At 36.5% G+C, this 24,813-nt stretch overlaps 1 protein-coding gene across 1 annotated transcript in view; it reads left to right on the forward strand.

Moving 5' to 3' along the window:
* Positions 1-24,813, forward strand: part of LRP1B (LDL receptor related protein 1B) — a 1,903,200-nt gene that overhangs the window by 1,433,630 nt on the left and 444,757 nt on the right. The gene's annotated exons all lie outside the window — the stretch shown is intronic.

Consider the following 24,813-nt stretch of genomic DNA (forward strand, 5'->3'; position numbering starts at 1 on the left):
GTGCATATAAATATTTTTATTCACACATGTGAGTATTTCTTTAGCATAGAATCCTAGAAATAGAATTGCAGAATCAATCAGTATTTATTTTAATTTTTAGCTGGTCAAATTCCTGCCAAAAAGACCATACCAGTTTCTATTTTCATCAAATGCATATGAAAAGGCTTATTGTCTCACACTGTTTTCAACAATAATTTCATAATTTTTATTAATTTATGACTATCTAATTTGTAAGAAAAGTCAACTTATATTAATATACCTGATAGCTAGTGAAATATAACATCTATTATATGTTTACTCATTTAAATGTAAGTATAAATATGGTCAAACTTATTATACATTGCCACACAATGCAATGCCTAACATTCTGCTAGGCCAGTATTTGTTTATTCAAATCTTACTCAGATTTTCCAAATTAGTTCAAACATATACTTGTATAAATATATATTATCATTTCTTTATTCTCTAGGTTACTACACTTATTGATAATTTTATACCAGTTGTAAATTACAGAACGTGCCAATATGCCATTTTGGGGTGTGTGTGTGTGTGTGTGTGTGTGTGTGTGTGTGTGTTTGAAAAAGAGAGAGAGACAGAGGGAGGGAGATAATGCAACTGTAACAATATTGATCATAAGGTACAGACATATTTGAGATTTATCAACTCAGTATATGTATAGGAAGTTTAGATTATACTACTACTCTAGTCCTCCGTTTCTTCTAGACTGATACAGTTCAGAGTTGAAAGTGCTTGCATTGTATCCACAATATATTAATTAACTTATTAATTCATTTTCTATGCTTCAGAATTTTTGTCAGGTATTCTGGTTATAAAGTTGAATACCAGCCCATAGGCCTTTAGAAGCCACAGTTTCAGAAGAGACTGCAAATAAACATTGAAATTCAGTAGAAGCCACAAGATACTAAAAGACTAGAGAATTAAAAACAAACAAACAAACAAACAAACAAAAACTGTTTGGGGAAGACTATAAGACGCCACTGACCTGAGTTGAGGAAACTTAAAAGATCAATAGAAACCTATTAGTAGACTGGGGCAGGTAGAGGAGGAGAGGAAGAAAAAATAATTCTAGACCTGTGGTCCTCAAGTGTGGTTTCCTGGGGACTCCTGATAGGTGTTTGAGGAGTCTAAGAGATCAATAGTATTTTCATAATAATACTAGATAATTGCCTTTCCACAGAATTGACCTTTGCATTGATGGTGTGAAAGCAGTGGTGGCCAAACTGCTGACAACTTAGTGCTAATCAAAGCAATGGCACTAAACTGTATTAGTAGTCATTGTATTTTTCAATGCTGCTTAATAGCAGAGAAAAAAAAAAGCCTGTTTCACTTAAGAACATCCTTAAAGAGAATAAAACATTTTTATTTTATTAAATCCTGATCCTACAGTACACATCTCTTTATTAGTCTATGTGATGAAATACACATAGGACACTTTTGCTGCATTCTGAACTTTATTGGCTGCCTAAAGGAAACCAAGTATTTGTGTGATTATTTGGGTCCATGCTTCTTTTAAGGAACACCATGCTTTACTTGAAAGAGTGAGGAACATATAGTCTATGGTTATTCAAACCTTGGTGTGTAGCAGACATTTTCTAAAGAACGAATACAATGAGTCTGTCACTACAAGGAAAATGACTTCCAGTATCTGCTGCAAATAATAGAAATCAAGCTTTCATGTAAAAGTTACAATTCCGGAGGATTTGTATCGAGTACAGTAAGCTTGATGACTTCCCAGTGTTTAAAGGCTTTTCTGATGATATGGGTGTTGGTATTATTGAGCTAATTTTTTGCACAATGAAATGTGTCAACAGATATGCTTAACTTAGGGAACCAATATTTTTCAAATGACATGATAAAAAAGTCATGAATGGGTAAATGATCCATTCAAAGTGTAGGATAGACCAATGGATTTTAATATGATAGAGTATGAAAAGTTCACCAGTATGGTTTCTGATTCCACACTGAAGCTAAGCTTTAAGTAACTACCACTTGTTATGTGTTAGTAGAGTGTGAAAGAATATCCAGAATTATCTGAAAAGGCTACTAAAACACCTTTCTCTTCCAACTTCATAGCTGTGTGAGGCTGGATTTTCTTCACATACTTCAACTAAAACAACCTAACAGGAAAAGAAGCCGATGTGTGAACCTGGCTGTCTTCTAGTAATCCAGAAACTAAACAGACTTGTAAAATTTTAAACCAGTATTCCATTCTCATTTAAAACAATACAGGCATGCCTGGGGGGCTCAGTTGGTTAAACATCTGACTCTTGATTTTGGCTCAGGTCATGATTTCACAGTCATGAGATTGAGCCCCACATCACACTCCACACTGAGCCTAGAGCCTGCTTGGGATTCTTTCTGTCCCTTTCTCTGTGCCTCTCTCTCACACTCTGTTTCTCAAAATAAGTAAATAAACCTTAAACAAAATAAATTAAACAATACAGGTATTTTCTTAGAAGGTGTTAGTTATATTAATATGCAGTCAATTCATTTGTGTTTTACAAGATGAATTGAAATTTACAAATTAAATTTTACAAATTTACAAATTATAAGAGGTTAATATATATTTAAAACAAAATTTTTAGTTTAAATTTCTAATATGGTAAATAAATATGATGCAAATCACACAAAATTTCTTTCAAGTCCTCAATTTTTAAGATAGTAAAAGTTCTCAGAATGAGAAGTTTCCAAACTACTCTTCTAGAATAAGCGTTCAGAAAATTTTTATTTTTTTAAAAGGTTATTTATTTATTTTGAGAGAGAGAGAGCTAGCTGGGGAGAGGCAGAGAGAGGAGAGAGCGAATCCCAAGCTGGCTCCTTGCTGACAGCATGGAGCCTGATGTGGGGCTTGAACTCATGAATTGTGAAATCATGACCTGAGCCGAAACCTAGAGTCAGACGCTTACTGACTGAGAAACCCAGGAACCTCCAAGCTCAGAAAATCTTTAGTACAAAGACAGGGTAGACAAGGAATCACATATCATTTAGTGTGATTAGAATGTGGATTATATGGCATAAATTGGTGTGAGATGAAGATAAAGTCCTAGGGAAGTTGCCAATAATGGAAGATTTGATCTGCCAATATAAGGAGCATTAAAAAAAAGTTTAGGGGTGCCAGGTCAGTCAGTTAAGCATCCGACTTCAGCTTAGGTTAGGATGTCACAGTTGGTGAGTTTGAGACCCGCATCGGCTCTCTGCTGATGGAGCCTGGAGCCTGCTTTGGATTCTGTGTCTTCAGCTTTCTCTGCCCCTACCCAGCTTGTGCTGTCTTTCTTCCAAAAATAAACATTAAAAAAATAAATAAATAAAAATACAAATAAATTTTAAAAAGTTTATTGAGATACAATTTATACACCATACAATTCACCCATTAAAAGTACACAACTGAATAGTTTTTGGTGTATTACATTACATTTTTAATTTTTTAAATTAGGTAATATATATTATGCATAATATATAATACATATACAATAAAATTCACCATTTCAACTATTTTTAATTGTACAATTCAGTGCAATTAGATTCTTAATATTGTGCAATCATCATGACCATTTCCAAAATCTTTTTATCACTTCAAATAAAATTCTGTTTAAAAGTTACTCCCCATTCCTTTTCCCCATAGCCCCTGGTAACCTTTGATCTGCTTTCTTTCTTTATAAATCTGCCTATTTTAGGTATTTCATGTTAGTGTAATGACACAATATTTTACCTTATGTATGTGGCTTATGTCACTTAGCATAATGTTTTCAAGGTTCATTCATGTTACAGCATGAATCAAATTCATTCCTCTTTTTGTACCTGAATAATCTTTTACTGTATATATAAACCACATTTTGTTTATCCTTTCATTTCGTTTGCAGACACTTGGTTTCTTTCTACTTTTTGACTATTGTAGAAATGCTGCAATGAACACTGATGTACTAATATCCAAGATAAGTAGTTTTGGTTTTATTAGTAGATGAAGGGAAAACATTTGTGTTATAAGGTATACATACACTAGGCTTTTGTTTTATGATGATAAGTCTGGCTGTGCTATGATCAGTAAAGTTCAATGGTCATGTCTGAAGGCTAAGATGACTTAAGAGTATAGATCCTTTTAGAACAGTGGTAAATGAAACTGAAAGCATATTAAAGTGTACATGCAACCAAACCATTCTACTCCTGCCTCCTAAAATCAAAGCAATTAAAACCAGTAGCATTTTCGTGGCTGAAAGTGTTAAGGCACATGGAAGAAGTGAAACAAAATAGCTGGGAGTTGGAAATCAGTCAAGTTGGGATTCAGATCCCACTTTGCTGTTTATTTACTATGTGATACTGTCAGTTTCCTCACCTCCGGAATGGGAAACCAAATCATAGTTTTTGTGTGTGTGGAGGTTTTATAAGAAAGGGTATGCACAGGGGCGCCTGGGTGGCGCATTCGGTTAAGCGTCCGACTTCAGCCAGGTCACGATCTCGCGGTCCGTGAGTTCGAGCCCCGCGTCAGGCTCTGGGCTGATGGCTCAGAGCCTGGAGCCTGTTTCCGATTCTGTGTCTCCCTCTCTCTCTGCCCCTTCCCCGTTCATGCTCTGTCTCTCTCTGTCCCAAAAATAAATAAACGTTGAAAAAAAAAAAAAAAAGAAAGGGTATGCACAAAACTTACAATCAAGCCTAATTTTATTTAAAACTTTGTGTTACTGTATTTGTGATACATTTGTGGATTATTTAAGATAATTATCTGGGGCGCCTGGGTGGCGCAGTCGGTTAAGCGTCCGACTTCAGCCAGGTCACGATCTCCTGGTCCGTGAGTTCGAGCCCCGCATCGGGCTCTGCGCTGATGGCTCGGAGCCTGGAGCCTGTTTCCGATTCTGTGTCTCCCTCTCTCTCTGCCCCTCCCCCGTTCATGCTCTGTCTCTCTCTGTCCCGAAAATAAATACAAACGTTGAAAAAAAAAATTTAAAAAAAAAGATAATTATCCTCTAAATTATTTTTAGAATATGTGTTAGAGTTGTTAAACAATCAGAAATAATTATAATAATTACAGATATGAGGTAGTGTATTAAGGTCAGACTAGAATTTAAAAATTAAGATTAGTTTATGTGGATAATTCACATAAACTTCTCTAAATACCCTCCTTACACCACCCCATCCCCAGTAAGAAGTTGCTAATTTGTTTAACCATTGCAATCCTCTCTTAAAGTTTTGTAGGAGAATTTATAGTTTGATTTGCCAGACCAGAAAATAAAAACAATAAACAAAGCAAAACAATTCCCTCCCCCAAAAGAGTTACTGGTACACAAGTATATACAAATGAGATGCAAAGTTCATTTTTGTCTTGGTATTGCATTTTAATAATTCTGGAATAATGCATTTTGTCTTGTTACATCTTTTACCACATATAAAAAGAAAAAAAAAACTTAATGGCAACATGATGAAGTATTTAAAGATATCAAAAGCAGTGATAGGGCTGCAGCTGCTGTGAAGGGCTGCTGGGCTGAGGGTGCTGATCCTTCTCAGTTGCTTTCCTTCTCTGTGTGGGGTGAGCAGGTCTCGGGGCCCTGGCCCAGCCCTGTTGTGGGTAGGCTGCTGTGAGAAGTGCAGGACCTATGGCACTCCTGGCATGGTCACTTCTCCAGTCTGTCTGCTGGGTGGGCATCGCCCGGCCCATTACAGCTTGACTGCTGAGCAGAACGGGCGTGGCTGGAGCACCTGCCTATCCTAGTTGTAGTTCAGGGTGCTCACCCTGCCCTTGCATCTTGTCTCCTTAGCTAAAGGGCTCAAGAATTGCATCCCTCCCAGTTGTGGTTTGGTGTCTCCATGGGGTTAATTGCCATGCAAACTTGCCCACACTGGTTACAGCACTGGGTAGGCAGAGCATTCCCTCCGGTGCTAGCAGGCTAGAGGTAGAGCACCAAAAATAGTGCCTGTCGACTCTGTCAACAGCAAGTTATGATGAAATTTCAAAAGTGGAATCTTTCAGGGCTTTTGTCCCTGGATAAAGTCCCTACAGTTTCCTCTGTCTCCAGCAGCAACTTTAAATTAGTAAGTGGGTCTCTCTCACTTACGGTCTAGGCAATTTTCAATCTGTTTTGCCCAGATTCTCGGGGTGAGTGGCTTTTCTTGCAACTCCTTTAAGAGTCAGATCTCCCTCTCCTGTAATTCTGTGATTCTACTCATCTTAATCCTTATTGATTTTTAAAACCAGACATTTTAGGGGCTTATCTTTCTGGTGATAGCCCCCAGGGTCAGAGTTCCTGATGAAGGACATAATTTATTCACACTGGGGAAGTGTTCTGTATTTTGGGCATCATCATTGTGATTGGGAAGTCACCTCAGTGCTGGGTTAGGGTCCCAGAGGACGTGGTTTTTCTGCCACTCTTACTCTTCTCAATGCATCGTGTGTGTGTGTGTGTGTGTGTGTGTGTGTGTGTGTGTGTGTGGGTGCTATTCATCTAGTTCTCAGGTCCTTATCAGAGAAAAATGATTTCATAACTAGCTGTAATTTTGTTGTGTCCTGGGAGGAGGTGAGTTCAAGGTTTTCCTACAATACCATCCTGAACCCTCTTCCTTCATAATGCTTATATATATATATAGTTTTTTTCAAGACTACTGGTGGTAATATGCCTTGCTTTTAAACTATATTTTATTGGAAATATCTTTTTCCTTTATTATTTTTTTTAAATTTTTTTTCAACGTTTATTTATTTTTGGGACAGAGAGAGACAGAGCATGAACGGGGGAGGGGCAGAGAGAGAGGGAGACACAGAATCGGAAACAGGCTCCAGGCTCTGAGCCATCAGCCCAGAGCCCGACGCGGGGCTCGAACTCACGGACCGCGAGATCGTGACCTGGCTGAAGTCGGACGCTTAACCGACTGCGCCACCCAGGTGCCCCAACTTTTTCCTTTATTTTTAAAAAAAAATTTTTAAATGTTTTTTTATTTGGGGGAGGGGGGGCGTGAACATGAGCAGGGGAGGGGTAGAGAGCGAAGGAGACACAGAAACCAAAGCAGGCTCCAGGCTCTGAGCTCTCAGCACAGAGCCTGATGTGGGGCTCGAACCCACGAACTGTGTGATCAGGACCTGAGCTGAAGTCGACACTTAACCGACTGAGCCACCCAGGTGCCCCTTTTTTATTTTTTTTAAATGAGCTAGTTCCATATCCTTTTATGAGTGCCTAAACATTCATTTGATTATGTTAATTTTTCTTTTTTGTTTTAAATGTTTCTATATTTATTTTGAGAGAGAGAGAGAGAGAGAGAGAGAGAGAGAGAGAGAGAGAGTGTAGGAGCAGGGATGGGGGAGAGAGGGAGAGAGAGAGTCCCAAGCAGGCTCCATACTCAGCCTGGAGCCTGACACTGGGCTCAGTCTCATGACTGTGAGATCACTACCTGAGCTGATAGCAAGAGTTGAATGCTCAACCAATGACCCACCCAGGTGCCCCATTTTATGTTAATTTTTCTATTTGCAATTTCAAAGGCTAAAAAAAACTGTCAGCTGTTAAAAAGTATTTATTTTTTATTTGCTTGGTATATATCATATAAAAATTCATTCTCAAAATGTGGGGATCTTAGCTACTCAACTTTTTCAGATTTTATAAAATAAATACTTTCAGTCATATTTATTAACTTGCAGCAATTTTCAGATTACCTATTAAGATAATTGCAAATGTTGGAAATACATAAAGGAGCATTGTTTTATTGTACATTGAAATTACAAAGGTTAAGAAACAGGTAAGAATGAAGGATGAATGTTCTGTGTAGGGAGTCAGCAAGTGCTGAGGCAAGGGATAATTTTTATGCTCCAATGGAAGACAGAGAATAACATAATTGATTACGGAGAGCAAAATCTAGAGTTAATCATGATTAGTGCAGAGAAGAAGAGAACATGGGATTTCCTCCTCATTAAGTTGCAGGATGTAAATTGGTACTCAGTATGGCTTCCATGAATTCATAATTTCTTAAAATATTAGACTCTCTCCAAAAAGATGGCCTATGTCAGGTTGGGGAGGAAACAATTTTTACTATATCCTCTTGGGATTTTGTCAGTGAAATGTGAATTCAACTCATAGAAAACAGCTTATCACGAAAAAAAGAAGGCATAAAAATTTTTATGTAATGTTAATTTTTATGAGTACATGGAGGACTTCACAGAAAAGAAGTAAAGACCTAAAGAAACAGAGTCTGGGGTTTATATACCATTTTAACAAAGGGTGATCAATTGCAGAGATGTAGCTAAATGACAACAACAAAAAACAACCACAAAAAAAAGGAATTAGGGCTTCTAGGGAAAGTAAATTGTGGGAGGATAAATATATGGGGGAAACTAATGGAAGATAATGTTTTTTTTAGTAAGATGTTTATGTTGACTCATTTCGGTGCTATCTCCAACTCCTGTGATAATGATAGTTCTTCCCGCCCTAGAATCATGGAGGGGATACCTTCATGAAGGAAAATTTATGCCCTGTTATTAAGTAGATAGGGGGAGGGTAGCAAGCTTTTCCTGTATCCACTGTTTCTCAGTTGCCTTCAGCTCACAATAACCCTTATGTGATAGTAGTATAATTTGGGGTGGCATATTCTGATCCCCTTCATAGGCATGATGGTCCTAAATGTCTTTTACCCTACAATATTGATCAAGACCAGATCCCTATAGGGCACTGGCATATCTGAATAAGAGACATTGGAAACACAGGTAGAAGCTCCTTAAGATGAGGAGCAGAAAAATTCATGAGGAACATTATGTTAGAGACAGAAAAATTCTGAGTCATGTGTAGAACGTATCCCTGAAGTTCTGTAGGGTCAATATTATGTGTGCTCCAGATCTTGGAGGCAGCGAAGGGACAGGGGACCTCAGGAGCACTCAGTTATCAGTATGAGGATTATTCATAGAGTCAGAGCTTCCCAATTTTTCGTGAATGTGTCAGAATAGCCAACGGCAATAGATGGAGTAGAAGGCAATACTAACATTTTTCTGTTGAGAAGTCAGTCTTAATAAAACAGGAAGCTGAAAAGTTTTCTGTAAACGTACTCAGGCTCAGGGGACTTCCCCAGTTAGATCGTATTAGTTGGTCTGACAAAGATTCTGTTTGCAGAATTAGAAACATGCTGGATCATGCCAATGTGGAAGAGAGGACCTTTGCTTATTATAAAACTTGAACTTTGAAATCTATAATGGGCCCTCAAGCTGTTATAGTTTATGATTTTGATTAGGAATAGAGGGAAGGAATAAGAGGAAACTGGCAAGCTCGTGCATCTGCCGTAGGATATCACACTTAAAAAGATACTAGGTGGACTTGGGAAATAGTGATTCACATATGAATTAACATCCCAATATAGGATCACTACCAAATGAATTCTCAGTAGGTGAGTGAGTAGATACTGAGATTAATAATCCTTGATCAGAGGGATCAGGGATAGATGGGTCAGTCAGTTAAGCGTCTGACTTATCAGGCTCAGCTCATGATCTCAGGGCTTGTTGGTTCAAGCCCCACATTGGGTTCTACACTGATAGTACAGAGCCTGCTTGGGTTTCTCTCTCTCTCTCTCTCTCTCTCTCTCTCTCTCTCTCTCTCTCTCAAAATAAATAAATAAACTTAAAACATCCTGGATCAGAGTCATTTCTGTATTAAATGTCAGTTTAAACTTAATTACATTTATTTCTTTTTTTTTTATTTAAAAAAAAAAATTTTTCCAACGTTTATTTATTTTTGGGACAGAGAGAGACAGAGCATGAACGGGGGAGGGGCAGAGAGAGAGGGAGACACAGAATCGGAAACAGGCTCCAGGCTCTGAGCCATCAGCCCAGAGCCCGACGCAGTGCTCGAACTCACGGACCGCGAGATCGCGACCTGGCTGAAGTTGGACGCTTAACCGACTGCGCCACCCAGGCGCCCCCATTTATTTCTTTTTTAATCCCTATTCTAGGAGTAGAGATTTGTGTATATCAATTAGCTTTGATTAATAACAAACCATCCCAGAATTCAGTGTCTTTAAACAACAACTGCTTATTTATCCCACTATTCTATGATTGGCTGATGATTCTTCTGATCTCTAGTCAGCCTCAGATCACATGGCAGCTGGATGATCTAGGACGGCTTCCCTCATATGTCCAGCAGTTGGCATGCTGTATTCTGGATTTTGGGCCACTAGTCTCTCTGTTATTCAGCAGGCTAGCTTGGGATGGTCCCGTGGTTCTCGGAAATGGCTGACCTCAATGCACAAATATTTTACAAGCCGTATGTACTGATGTCTCATTGGTCAAGGAAGTTCACAGCCAAGTCCAGATTCAGAGGATGGGGAAATAGAGTCACACTGATGGGTGGAACTGCAAAGGGGCTACACACATACATGGAGGAGGAGAATTTGCAACTTCTGTAATCATCACAGTTGTGTAAGTGATTATTAGCTTATCTCCAGAACCTCCTGAATAATACAATGAAAATTGGCCTATTTTTTAAAACTCTTTTCTGTTTTATCTGTTATATAATGTTTCTTGACAACCAATAGTGGACGATGACAATAATATCTAGCTTTATCTAGGAGCTAAAAATCAATATATCTTTTATGGTGAAGAAATAAAATGAGATAGGAAAGGATTATCTATTGAGAAAAAGATAGAACAAAACTATGGGTTAGTGTATTTTATGACACTGAATTGATTTTGTCAGTTTCAAGAGTATAAACTTGTTTATATTTAGCTCAAATAATGCTCATTTTTTATAAGTCCCTTGTGATTAGTTATTATTAAGTCACTTTAATTGTCCCACATCTCTGTGTAAGCAGCGTGACTGAAAAATTTATTTACTTGTTTATTTATTTGTTTGAAAGAGAAGAAATATTTGTAGTTTTGACTTGAATGAGAAAGTTGTAAATGGCACCTAGGGAAAAAGAAATCTGTGATGTAGTGTTAGAAGAGGAATATTTTGGAGCGCCTGGGTAGCTTAGTCAGTTAAGCGTCCAACCTCGGCTCAGGTCATGATTTCACAGTGTGTGAGTTTGAGCCCCATGTCAGGCTCTATGCTGACAGCTCAGAGCCTGGAGCCTGCTTCTGGAGCCTGGAGCCTGCTTCTGGAGCCTGGAGGGATTCTGTGTCTCCCTCTGTCTCTGCACCTCCCCCACCTCAAAAATAAACACTAAAAAAAAAGAAGAGGCATTTTTCATAGGAAGCAATAAAAGTATACGTATTAGAACTTTTCGGGGCGCCTGGGTGGCTTGGTCGGTTAAGCGTCCGACTTCGGCTCAGGTCATGATCTCACGGTCCGTGAGTTCGAGCCCCGCGTCCAACTCTGTGCTGACAGCTCAGAGGCTGGAGCCTGTTTCAGATTCTGTGTCTCCCTCTCTCTCTGCCCCTTCCCTACTCATGCTCTGTCTCTCTCTGTCTCAAAAATAAATAAACGTTAAAAATTAAAAAAAAAAAGAACTTTTCTTTCCTCTTGAGAGGTTTATGGTATGAATTCAGCAGATGAAATCAATGTATCGTGAATTATAAGTAACACTTTGAGGGACTGGTTGATGAATTCAAAATTCCTAAGCAAACAATAGAGCACCTGCAGAAATGGGCAAGGTCACAAGTGAATCCAGGGTCCCTCTTGAAAGATGATTATAATTTGTAGGAGTAAAGTTACCTATAATTATTTGAAAGGGAAGATATTTAAATTTCATGTACACATTAAAATGTGCTCATTTTGTTTTGCTTATAATACAAAAGTAAACAAAATTTACCAGAAATCAAGAAGTATTATTTGCATATTCAGCTTTCCATTCTGATCTTTTTAGTATAGCATATATGGTTAAAAATGTTGAGAGAGAAAATGTTAAAAGAATTTATACTAAAACAAACCATTACCTGAATATAGATTTCTTATGACAGAAATTCAGGTACATATTTTTCTTCATAGAATTTTAAAGCTTTAAAAATGACATAAGTAAAGACATAAATTCAAAAATTTTTCATTGTTAGCCTTATTTGCAACACCTATGAAAATGCAGTAAATGGCTTAGATTATCACTCTTGCAGAGTAGCAGACTCAATAATACTTCATGACATATTCAAATTAATGATGATGTTGCAAACCTCATTAAGTTTAAAAACATTTTTAATGTTTATTTTTTTAAGAGAGAGAGAGAGAGACAGAGAGACAGAGTGCGAGTGGGGGAGGGACAGAGAGATTGGGAGACAGAATCTGAAGCAGGCTCCAGGCTCTGAGCTGTCAGCACAGAGCCCAACACGGGGCCTGAACTCATGACTGAGAGATCGTGACCTAAGCCGAAGTTAGATGCTTAACTGACCAGCCATGTAGGCACCCCCTCATTAAATTTTTAAGATTTCTACAAAGTATGGGTACCTAGGTGGCTCAGTCAGTTGGTCATCTGTGTTCAGCTCAGGTCATGATCTCATGGTCCATGAGTTCAAGCCCTGCGTCAGGCTCTGTGCTGACAGCTCAGAGCCTGGAGCCTGCTTCAGATTCTGTCTCCCTCTCTCTGCCCCTCCCCCCTCATACTCTGTCTCTCTCTCACTCTCAAAAGTAAATAAACATTAAAAAATTTTTCAAAAAAAAGATTTCTACAAAGTAGAATTTTCAGTGTATAGTTCTATGTTTTACTGACATGTTGATAAAGCTAAGTGTTAACCAGTATTCTCCTCCAACCAGGTACCATGGTTCCTTTCATTTCCTTAGGCAGTTTACACTCAATGGTCTTTCTTCTTCTTTTGCTTTCCTCTTAGACAATCTTTCTTTACAGCCATGGCATTTTTATGCCTCAATGCATGCCTTAACACACTTAAAAATCTCCCCATAATTTTTGATAACACGTTTTGACCTTGTTCTTTGTTTTCACTTTCCACTATTAAGTTGACAACAGCCTGGGTCTGATTGCTTCTGGGACATAGTGTTTCTTCTCCTTCTGAACACAATCTGATTACACTACATCCAGCCTATTCTAACGTATCTGTTAACCTGTTTTACTATTTTTATCCGCATTATAATTATTATCCTACATTTCCACTGCACACTTCCATTACTTCTCTATTGACCATTCTCATTTTTTTTTTCCTAAACCTGGACTAAGAGATAAGTCATGTATTGGTGTCCCTATCACTTTCCTAAACCATCAAATGCTGCTTTCTATGTTTTCGGTTTCTGAATGTAGAGGTGCAGTTCCTGCAGAAACTTTCTTCCTACTCATGGGTATATTTTCCCTTTTAAAGAGCTCAATCATTGTGATGATTCATACTGGTACTCTCATTATTTAATATTACCCCGACTCCAAATTTGCCAGTTTATCTCCTCACTACTAGAAGAGCATGAAAATTCCCTTTAATATTCTTAATGTCAGCTCATAATTTAACATACCAAAGTCAGTTCCCAGCCTAAAAATGAGAACCTCTCCTATTTTTATTGTTAGTGAAATTATTACTTTTTTAAAACCAGTCAGAATCTAACCTCGCAATTATTAACTATCTCTGTTCCTCTACCCCTAATCATTTACATTGAGTATTTTTTCTTAAGCACTGTCATCATCATAGGCCATGTTTCTATCCTTTTTCTGCCTTGATTTTCTAGAAGTTTCTACATATCATGCACAAAATGCTTTCATTGAGTTCCTCCTTAAAACACTGATTGATTCCCTATTTTCTGCATCTCAAAGTATAATCCATTACCTCTTTTCTAGGTATATTCTCAATCTAGGTGATCCATGTCACCAGAAATCTCTATGTCAAATTTACCCTTTCGTCCAGTCCTGTTCACAACATTTTTTGTCTCATGAATATACCATATTCTTTTTCAAATTCCACATCTTTACTTATGTGGTTACATTACAATGAAAGAGACATTGTAGCCTTTCAAATGGTCTTTATTTTGGAGAATCTTTATATCAGCTCAAATCCCTCCATACAGTTAAGGAATGCATTTTTTCCCCTAGAACTGCAGCCCACAGTGATTTCCTTCTTTTGAAAAATATTCAGGACTTGCCATGTGTGCTTCACATCCTTATCACCTCCTTAGTTATTACCCTATGGACTTTCCTTTGTTTCATTTTTGTCTATATGATCTCTCCAAAGAAATGTCAAGTTCTCCTAGGAAGGGTCTATTGCATATACTCTTTTCTATACCCTTTATAATCTAAAACAGTACTCACCACTTGGTAGATCATAAAAATAACTAGCTTTATTGTGAATTGGTTATGTGTTAGCCATAAAATTAGGTTGTAAAAGGACTTGTTTGAAAACTTCATTTGCAGAGTAAAAGGAATTCTGTGACTTCAATTGCTTGCCTAGTTGGACTTGAGATTAGCAGAAGGAGGGAGATTGGAGACTTAAATTTCTGTGAAAAAGTGGAAAAGGCCGTATAGGATATTGGTTAAAAGCAGAGTTTCTAATTATTTTAGAGCCAGAATATCTAGCTGAATTCAGCCTGGCCCCTTCCTTGCTTTTCACCACGTACAGGCTGCATCCTCAGGAAATTATTTACCTCTCCTTGCCTCATTTTCCTCTTTGAGAAATAGGGATAATGCTAGTAGCAATCTCAGAGGGTTGATGAGATTCAGTGAATTAATATTTCTTGCTTAGAACAGAGTCTAGTATTTAGTCAGCACTCAATTAACATAAACCATTATGAGTGTTTGTTTTCATTTTCCTTAACTGATTCATTTTTTTTAAAACTTCATTATTATGAGGCACCTGGGTGGCTCAGTCAATTGAGCATCCAATTCTTGATTTCAACTCAGGTCATGATCTCACAGTTCATGGGATAGAGCTTCACATGGGGCTCAGTGCTGAGTGTGGAGCCTACTTGGGATTCTGTCTCCATCTCTCTCTGGCCCTCCCCTGCTCATGCTTTCTCTGTCTCAAAATAAATAAATAAACTTGTAAAAAAATTTTTTTTAAAGCTTCATTATTATAAGTTAGTAGAATCCAGCCAGCATGCAAAATGGCCACAGTAATATACAAAGATTTTGAAGTACATAGGTGATTTCTCTCTTCAAAGTTTCAAATACTATGAATAAAGAAATTAGAGGGTCCATAAGGAGAGGACCTCTATGGGTGAAAAGGACATAGGTCTCCAAAGTTCTTTAATCACCTCACAGTGTTTACTGGGCTTATACACTGGACTCTTGCATGTTCTGGACATTGTCAGAGTTTTTGTCTTGAAATTACATGACAGAAGGTGCTTGTGCTATAGTAATAGAATATGCTTATACGAGTAGCAAAAGTGCTACTTTTGGGGGTGGATATGAAAAAAAATAATAGAAAGTGATATATTCAAGATGACAGAATGAATTCTATTGTTAGAAGCATTTGATTTTCCAAAGATTCAAATACTTCTCTATTTCCCACCCTCTGCAACTTGAATTCTACTGGTAACTTATGTTTGGTTGAGTGCCAAGACAAATCAAACCTGAAAAAAAAATAGAAAGGAATATTGGCAAATATATATGCATCAGATATACAAGAATGACTGTGTTGTGTAATAAAGCATTTTCATACGTTCCTTTTTGCCTTCTCCCTTTTGAACCTGCAGGATAATGTTGCTTAGAAACCTATATGTGTAAAGTGATGGCTAAGAACAGAATTTATAATTAATCCATGGAAGTCTGAAATGGCAAAACCTTTGTAGGTTTGTAGAGTGTAAAGTTCTGTGTTTTTGCTATATTCACAAAACCCTGGGATTTGCATGGGCTAGACATGGGGTCAGGATTGACAAGGCGGGTCATCTGATGATAACCTTCCTACTTGAGATGACAGAGGTACTTAAGTCTGAAACAGTTGGTATCTGTAAAAGTTCCTGTTAGTTTTGTGGATGAAAAGGGGAAATGAGATTAATTTAATCCACATTTGAAAGACATCAGCAATAACCTTCATACTCTGCCAGTGTTAAGTAGAGAACAGAGTTAAATGAGAAAATGAACATTTGTTTCAGAATTAATAAAAAAAGAAGCATAATTTCCCAAGAAATTTTTCACCAGAAAGGCATGAACCATGTATTTTTACAAATAAGCCAAATTCAATAATTGATTTAAAATCTTTTATATAGTATTAGACAGTTATTTATAACTTATGGTGTAAATTCTATAACATTTTCCTCACTCTGTGAATTACCTGCATTGCTATTATTAAATATACTCACAGCACAAGGGAACAAATTGGAAAGCAGCAAAATTCAGATTGTATTAGCAAATTACATAACACAGTCTATCATTCTGAATAGGAAGTAATGCCAAAGGGGTTATTTAAACTATGGGAAGTATATGGGGCGCCTGGGTGGTGCAGTCGGTTAAGCGTCCGACTTCAGCCAGGTCACGATCTCGCGGTCCGTGAGTTCGAGCCCCGCGTCAGGCTCTGGGCTGATGGCTCAGAGCCTGGAGCCTGTTTCCGATTCTGTGTCTCCCTCTCTCTCTGCCCCTCCCCCATTCATGCTCTGTCTCTCTCTGTCCCAAAAATAAATAAACGTTGAAAAAAAAATTTTAAAAAAAATAAATAAATAAATTAAAAAATTAAAAAAAATAAACTATGGGAAGTATAAAGCAATGCATTAGTTTTCTACATCCTGTAATTCAGGGTTTTCTTTCTATATAGTTTCATATATGAACTACACAGATTCAGAGATAAGGGAGGATAGATCTCTATTCTGAAATATATATCCAAATTATACCATTCTGTTAGCTTTATTGTCAACTCTGCTAAACAGTCACATGTACTGAGTAGATCATTCTCTCTCTTGCCTCTAGATAAATTTGAATGTGCGTTTCCTTACCTATATTTCACTTGGTTAACTTATGTTCACATTGCAGTTCCAGTTTAACTCTTTCTCAGTACCCACATGCCACACACACACACACACACACACACACACACACACACACACCCTCACTTGTTTCAATCCAAATAGAAGCATGTCTTTCATACTTTCTACAGTATGCAACCATTATTATTATTATTATTATTATTATTATTATTATTATAGCTGCTTTGTTGTATTATAGCAGACACTGTACCTTGTACATGAGTATATCTCTCCCCAGGCCTATTGTAGGTCCTCAGGATACTGCATTGATTGCTATTGCAAACCCCTTTGGGGGCATTCTGACACTGACTGTAGAGTTGCTTACTTAGTAAGCAACCAGTGAATACTCACCAAAGAAAGGAACTATGCTCTTTGAAAATCAAGATTCTTGCCCTTGTGGAATTAGCAAGGTAGTAGTGGAAATTTTACCAGTAGAAATAACAAGTTTGTATGACACAAGGGTGGTATGAGTCTAAGCAGAAATTTTATAGGCACTCAGAGTAAAAATGAAATCTCTGCCATTTGGGATGATTAAGGGACTGTGTGGAATAGATGGTCTAAACTGACAGTTTTGTTGCATTCTAATGGAACTCTGACCGATAACATAAGGGCAAGTCAATGGCTTTTGCATATGCATCAGGTTATTAATATTTTCTGAGAATAATATTAAGACAACAAACATCTATCTTACTTTAAAATCACCTGGTGACAGATGGTTTCTTAAAATAGAAGTGACTTAATATGGTTTACAGTTATGTCCACATATGCCATTCTTGTTTTCCCCATGCAAAACATTTCTTGGACATAGCATATGAATTGAATATATACAACTACCTTACTTGGTGAGTACACAGTAAGTGGTCCTTTTTTCTTTGTGATTGAGTTCCTTGAAAAAGTGATTGGTTTGGTAGTAAAGCTGGAAATGAATTGAGTGTCTGGATTTGAATCATCCTAATATAAGATGAGCTTTGCCTAAACTTAATATTTTCTTATCTTCAACCGAGGAGACTGAATCACAGTAGTTGTCAAGTAGTATAATACTTTTGCACAAGATAATATTGCAATCTGAAATTATCATTTCCTTATAGACTCTAATGTTAAATTATCGTTTTTATTCTTGCCTTATTTAATTCAATTTGTCAAATATTCTTTTAGTACTTACCAAGAACAGCGTCTGCTTAGTCTCGTTTGAAATAAAATATTAAAGGCTCTATCATTTCATAACTAATAGAATTTCTTTCCTTTCAGTCTACTCTTTAGCACAAGGGCTTTACATCAGTTTTAGAAATCCATAGAAATCATATTTATTTCTTCACAGAAAATACTGGAGTGCTTTATTTCACTGCTATGAAAATATCCTTTATTAACATGAGCTGTTACTCTTTTGAATTTAGGTGTGCATAACTTAATAGATGATGCTTCTTTATTGATTTTTTCTTTTGCTTTAACTATTTCATTTGTTCCAAAAATATTTATTGTGTATTTAATATATGCTAAATATTTTATGGGGACGTTTCTTGAGTACTCTTCATTTGGAAAATCAGAAATAATGCAATTTATATATAATACTGGCAAAAATTGTTAGCATTGAAAAAACATGAACCATAAACAAAATATGTCTTCTCTTTGCTAGCCGTCATGAATGGGGTGACACTTTGTTGAAGAATGCTAGAATGCTGCTGATAGATCAGCGTTATAGAGTCATATTTTCTCATGACCAATGTAGCTTAGCTTTACACATGTATTTAATGTAGCAAACCTTTTTGTGAAGTGCTGCCATTTAAGTTCCATACAATCAGTAGTCATTTGCATGATTGTGGGAGTTTTAATACTTTCTGCGAAAGAGCACAAATCATATTTAAAGGTTCAGATATGGATTTCGAATCTTTCCTTATTAATTGCCATCACAAAATCAGGTTTTTAGAGATTTGTCTTATTCACTTCGGTAATCAAGTTCTGGGTCACATTATTTAGTCCTCATCATCATTTTGTTCATTGACACCTAAAGTTCTTTGGCAAGGTAGTATTCTGCTAAGATTAAAAGAATGAGCTTTCAAATAAGTGAGACTTGGATTCAAGTACAGGTTCTGTTCACCATTGTGTTACCGTCTGTTTAAGCTCTAACTGAAAATTAGGGAAGCTATCAGCACCAACTCAGAGTTTGAAGATTAATGAAAACAGTGACAACAGGGTGCTTGCCACAGTGCCTGGCCCAAACTATTCCAGTCAAGAACCAGCACTTTTTTATTGTAAAGGTGAATCTTTGATTGTAACGTGAATCTTAAAACTCATCCTGAAGCAGCCACTGGAGAAAGTTTCTTGCTGCTTTGACAAAGTCACAACGTGGAAGGGTCCTGACTTTTTCTTCCCCCTTAATTCCTGAAACACAAAATGTGCTAATTATTTTGAACTTCATTCTCTTATTAGTAAGGAAAAATGAGTATCAGAGCATCAAAGTTCAAAATTATCAGTTCATTTTCATTCCAAAGTATGAAGATGCTGAGGAAAATGATAGCCCCAAATCTGCTCTTGAAGTAACTCTACTCGGGTTCTGACCAGACCAATGAACAAAAATTTAAGCTTCTTTTAATGATGTTTGTTATGAACCAAACTGTTCCCCTTCCACCTCCAAATTCATATTTTGAAAACTTAAGCCCCCGGTACTTCAAAATGCAACTATATTTTAGACTCTATGTAAAGAGGTAACTAAGGTAAAATAAGATCATGTGGATGAGCCCTAATCCAATATGATTCATTCTTATAAGGGGAGGAGATTAGGACACAGACACCACAGTCTGAGGATGACAATGTGAGCGCACAGTGAGAATGCAGCCATTTTCAAGCCAAGGATAGAGGCCTTAGAAAAACACCACATCTGCTAACACCTTGTCTCCAGAACTGTGAGAAAATACATTTCTGTTGTTTAAGCCACCCAGTCTGTGGTATTTTGTTATGGCAGCCCTAGCAAACTCATACAATATTCAAAGGAAGGAACGAGTGGATCATTTTTAGGAGGAAATACATATGTGGACTTGGAGCTAGTCATATGTATAATACCTTTTGCTTCCTTAAGGGAAAATAAAAATTGAACATATTGTCCAATCTTAAAGACTAATATATTCTGAGGTTTAAAAACATTAAAACCTATGATTATTTGAAAGCCTCATAGGCAAGAACTGAACACTACAACCAAAATAAAGAATTTAGTAAAAGTAATCTTTCTGATAAATACCTATTAAAATTCCACAAAATTTTATTAGTTTCTCATTCCAAAGGAAAGATATTTTATGAAAGAACACACACACAAACAAACATATCTACACATGTGAGACCATAGTTTTCTTTATCATAAACTCTTTTTTATACCTGTTCCCACCATTCTCAATGAATACCTTTTCTCCTTACACACAAAAGTAGATGGGTTAATTTCCTCAGTTTTCTTCTTTTCAATTTTATGAATTTGTCAGGTTCATAAAAGTATTGTGGATAAGACTCTGGACTCTCAAATGATTCCCTGGGTTCAAATCATGGCTCTGCTTCTTAGTAATTGTGTGCCTTCTACAAATTATTAACCCCTCTAAGCCTTAGTTTCTTCATCTGTAAAATAAGGATAATAATAGTATCTACAACAACATACCAGGTACTTAGTACTGTTTGTGTGTGTGTGACTGTATGTGTGTGTGTGTATATGTGTGTATATATATGTATGTATATATATGTGTGTATGTATACATGTATATGTGTATATATATGTGTGTGTGTCTATATATATATATATAGAGAGAGAGAGAGAGACAGTTTTCAAATAATGGTGACTATTATTCCCTTTATCATTATTTACCTATCATAATTATTCACTTTATTATTTACTCATTTTCCATCTTCTTCCACTTTTTAATTATAGTGACGTTTCAAGTGTAAATCTTATACCTATGCTGTTGAACCCATTGCTTCCTTATCCACATGATTTCCACCTCTTCTCATGTTTCATTTCTTCTGCCCAGTAGCTACCCTCTCAAACCTAAAATCATGTTCTTTTCTCCTTCACATTAAAATAAGACCATAAACAAACCCATCTTCTTCCCTGCTTTCCTTTCTCCTTTCCACCTTTCCTCTCACAACCTAAATGAGTAACCTATGCCCACTCACTCAGACTCTTCTACTCCTTTAACTATGGCTATGTCACGTGCTCTCTCATAACTCTGATAGTAGACACTATCAATGACTGTGCTTGACAAAGTCAGTGACCTCATTTCATTTGACATTGTTGATCACTCTACTTTTGACGCCCTGAGTTCCCGTTCCCACCCTGAGTTCCATGACACTGTGTCATCCATTTCACCTGGTATGCTTGGATCTCAGACTACTCTTTTTTTAAATTTATTTATTTTTTTTTAATTTACATCCAAGTTAGTTAGCATGTAGTGTAACAATGATTTCAGGAGCAGATTCCTTAATGCCTGTTACCCATTTAGCCCATCCCCCCTCCCACAACCCCTCCAGCAACCCTCTGTTTGTTCTCCATATTTAAGAGTCTCTTATGTTTTGTCCCCCTCCCTGTTTTTGTATTATGTTTACTTCCCTTCCCTTATGTTTACCTGTTTTGTATCTTAAAGTCCTCATATGAGTGAAGTCATATGGTATTTGTCTTTCTCTAACTTCGCTTAGCATAATACCCTCTAGTTCCATCCACATGGTTGCAAATGGCAAGATTTCACTTTTTTTTTAATTGCCAAGTAATACTCCATTGTATATATATACCACATCTTCTTTATCCATTCATCTATCGATGGACATTTGGTCTCTTTCCATATTTTAGCTATTGTGGATAGTGCTGCTATAAACATTGGGGTGTATGTACCCCTTTGAAACAGCTTACCTGTATCCCTTTGTTAAATACCTAGTAGTGCAATTGCTGGGTCATAGGGAAGTTCTAGTTTTAATTTTTGAAGAACCTCTATACTATTTGCCAGAGTGGCTGCACCAGCTTGCCTTCCCACCAACAATGCAAAAGAGATCCTCTTTCTCCGCATCCTCACCAACATCTGTTGTTGACTAAGTTGTTAATGTGAGCCATTCTGAAAGGTATAAGGTGGTATCTCATTGTGGTTTTGATTTGTATTTCCATGATGATGAGTGATATTGAACATTTTTTCATGTGTCAGTTGGCCATCTGGATGTCTTCTTTGGAGAAGCGTCTATTCATGTCTTTTGCCCATTTCTTCACTGAATTGTTTGTTTTTTGGGTGTTGAGTGTGAATAAATTCTTTATAGATTTTGGATACTAACCCTTTATCTGATATGTTGTTTGCAAATACCTTCTCCCATTCTGTCAGTTGCCTTTTATTTTTGCTGATTGTTTCCTTTGTTGTGCAGAAGCTTTTTATTTTGATGAGTTCCCAATAGTTCATTTTTGCTTTTGTTTCCCTTACCTCTGGAGACATATTGAGTAAGATGTTGCTGCAGCCAAGATCAAAGAGGTTTTTGCCTGGTTTCTCCTCAAGGATTTTGGTGGCTTCCTGTCTTACATTTAGGTCTTTCATCCATTTGAGTTTATTTTTGTATATGGTGTAAGAAAGTGGTCCAGGTTCATTCTTTGCATGTTGCTGTCCAGTTTTCCCAGCATGACTTGCTGAAGAGACTGTCTTTATTCCATTGGATATTCTTTCTTGCTTTGTCAAAGTACTTGGCCATACGTTTGTGGGTCCATTTCTGGGTTCTCTATTTTGTTCCATTGATCTAAGTGATCTAGCTACCTCAGACTACTCTTTTTTAAACATCTTTACTAGAACTCTACAAGCTTGCTTTTCTTCCCTAAGAAGTGCCATGGTTGTATGTATGAATGGTATTCACCACAAATGAATTGCAATGATGGTCCATTTGTTTTTGGTAGATTGATATTTTGATTTGAAAAACATGTTTTGGAAAATCTAGGAAGTTAAAACATTGTTTACTATATCCCTACTGTTTAAGGATAGTGTTTGGTACATAATAGGTACACAATAAATATTTAGTGCATGAAAAGTGCTTCTTTTTTTCTGTGCCCATTCTCATTTCACAATTTGTGTGAGCAAGGAGAAATGTCCTATAAGGTAATAAATGATTAACTAATGGCTATTTGGTACCATAAGTTGATAAATAGAAATTTACCTACTTTTTAAAAATGACATTAACTGAAACTATTTTTTTAATTCAAATCTCCTATACATCTGACTAAATTTGTTCACCATTTCTCAACCTGAAATGATTTATCTTTTAATTTCAAAAAGCCAAAATTGTAATGAAAAGATCAACTATATTTTGAGGTGAAGGTCAAAATGTCCATTTTTATTTCAGTGCATTCCTTGTTTGCAATATTATGGAAGAGTCTGTTGGACGACAATATAATCAGTCAACCCTTGAACAACATGGGTTTGAACTGCACGATTCCACTTATACATGATTTTTTTTAAATAAATACAATACTGTAAATGTATTTTCTCTTCCTTATTATTTCCTTAATAACATTTTCTTTTCTCTATTCTGTGATTGCGGTATATAACATACAAAACATGTTAATCGAATATTAATGTCTTTGGTAAAGCTTCTGGTCAACAATAGGCTATTACAGTCAAGTCTGGGGGGAGTCAAAGTTATATGCAGATTTTGGACTGTGCAGGGGGTTAGTACCCCTAATCGTTGAATTGATCAAGAGTCCACTGCACATGATAATCAATGGAGTGATTTTTAAAAGTATCATAAATAATGGAGTTTAAAAGTAACATATATGAATCAGTGGCCAGATTTTAACAAGAGGATTATCTAAAAAAATGCTTCACATTTTTAAGGCATATGTTTTGAAACCAATGGATTGGAGATTTTTTTTTTACGTGTTGCAAGATAAATACACATCGTATTCTTATATATTTTACCTAGGGCTTAATTACAATATGATTACCTGCTATGAGAGGTAAATTATACACCTACTCCTTTACTTGAAGTAAATTAGCTCTACTAGATTAAGAAAAATGATCATATTTGTGAACCTTGGGATAACTCTCACTGAAAAGTGTTCCAGCAGAACACCAGCTGTGATTCATATGAAAACATAGCCTTCCTCTTAAGCTTCATGGACTTTTCTTATCAAAAGCTATTTAAATTTATTGTATTCATTCTAAATTTTCTAGTTTCATTTATCACAATTTGACTTTAAAAGGAGAACAACTTCTCTGTATTTTTTAAAAATCAACAAGTCCAATTTATGTTATAGACAGAGATACAGCTGATGACTGACCTCATGCTTACCTAATTTTAAATACCATTTTAGGCAATACAATTATATTTAATTAAAACATGTCATAATTGAAAATTATTTGGTAACCTTAAGCATACTAAGAATAATAGGACATGAACCTGGTTAAATTTGTAATATAACTTAATCAGATGTGCTTTATAGAGACAGTATTTATTTTGTCATACTTTTCTTTCTGTGTTGAATTGTTTATCCTTTTAGAATAACTAACTTAGCAGCAATGTATGATACATTGAGCAAATCCATACAATTTAATTACCACTTTACTGTTACTATTAGCCTTGTTCTTTTAAAATTTAGTTTATAAAAGTTCTACCCAAGTATGATGGTCGGTTTAATGTGCCAACTTGACTAGACTATAGTTCTTAGTCATTCAGTCACAAAATCATCTAGGTGTCCCTAGGAGGGTATTTTGTAGATGTGATTAAAATACAATCGGGTGACTAAGTAAGGGAGACTGTCCTAGAACATCCTAGTAGATCTGATGACATCACAAGAATCCTTATAAGAAAAAGACAGGAGAGTCAGAAGTCAGAGAGAAAAGGTGATATGGTAATAAAAACAAAGATTAGAGCAATGCAGCCCCAAGCCAAGGAGTGCCATCTGCCTCTAGAAGCTAGAAGATACAAAGAACAGATTATCCCTGACAGTCTCTAAAAGGTATTAGTTCTGTGGACACCTTGACTGCAAGACCAGTTTTGAACTTCTGACCTCCAGAATTGTGAAATGATGAACTTGTAT

This window comes from Prionailurus viverrinus, chromosome C1, assembly GCF_022837055.1.
Source record: "Prionailurus viverrinus isolate Anna chromosome C1, UM_Priviv_1.0, whole genome shotgun sequence".
Lineage (NCBI taxonomy): Eukaryota > Metazoa > Chordata > Mammalia > Carnivora > Felidae > Prionailurus > Prionailurus viverrinus.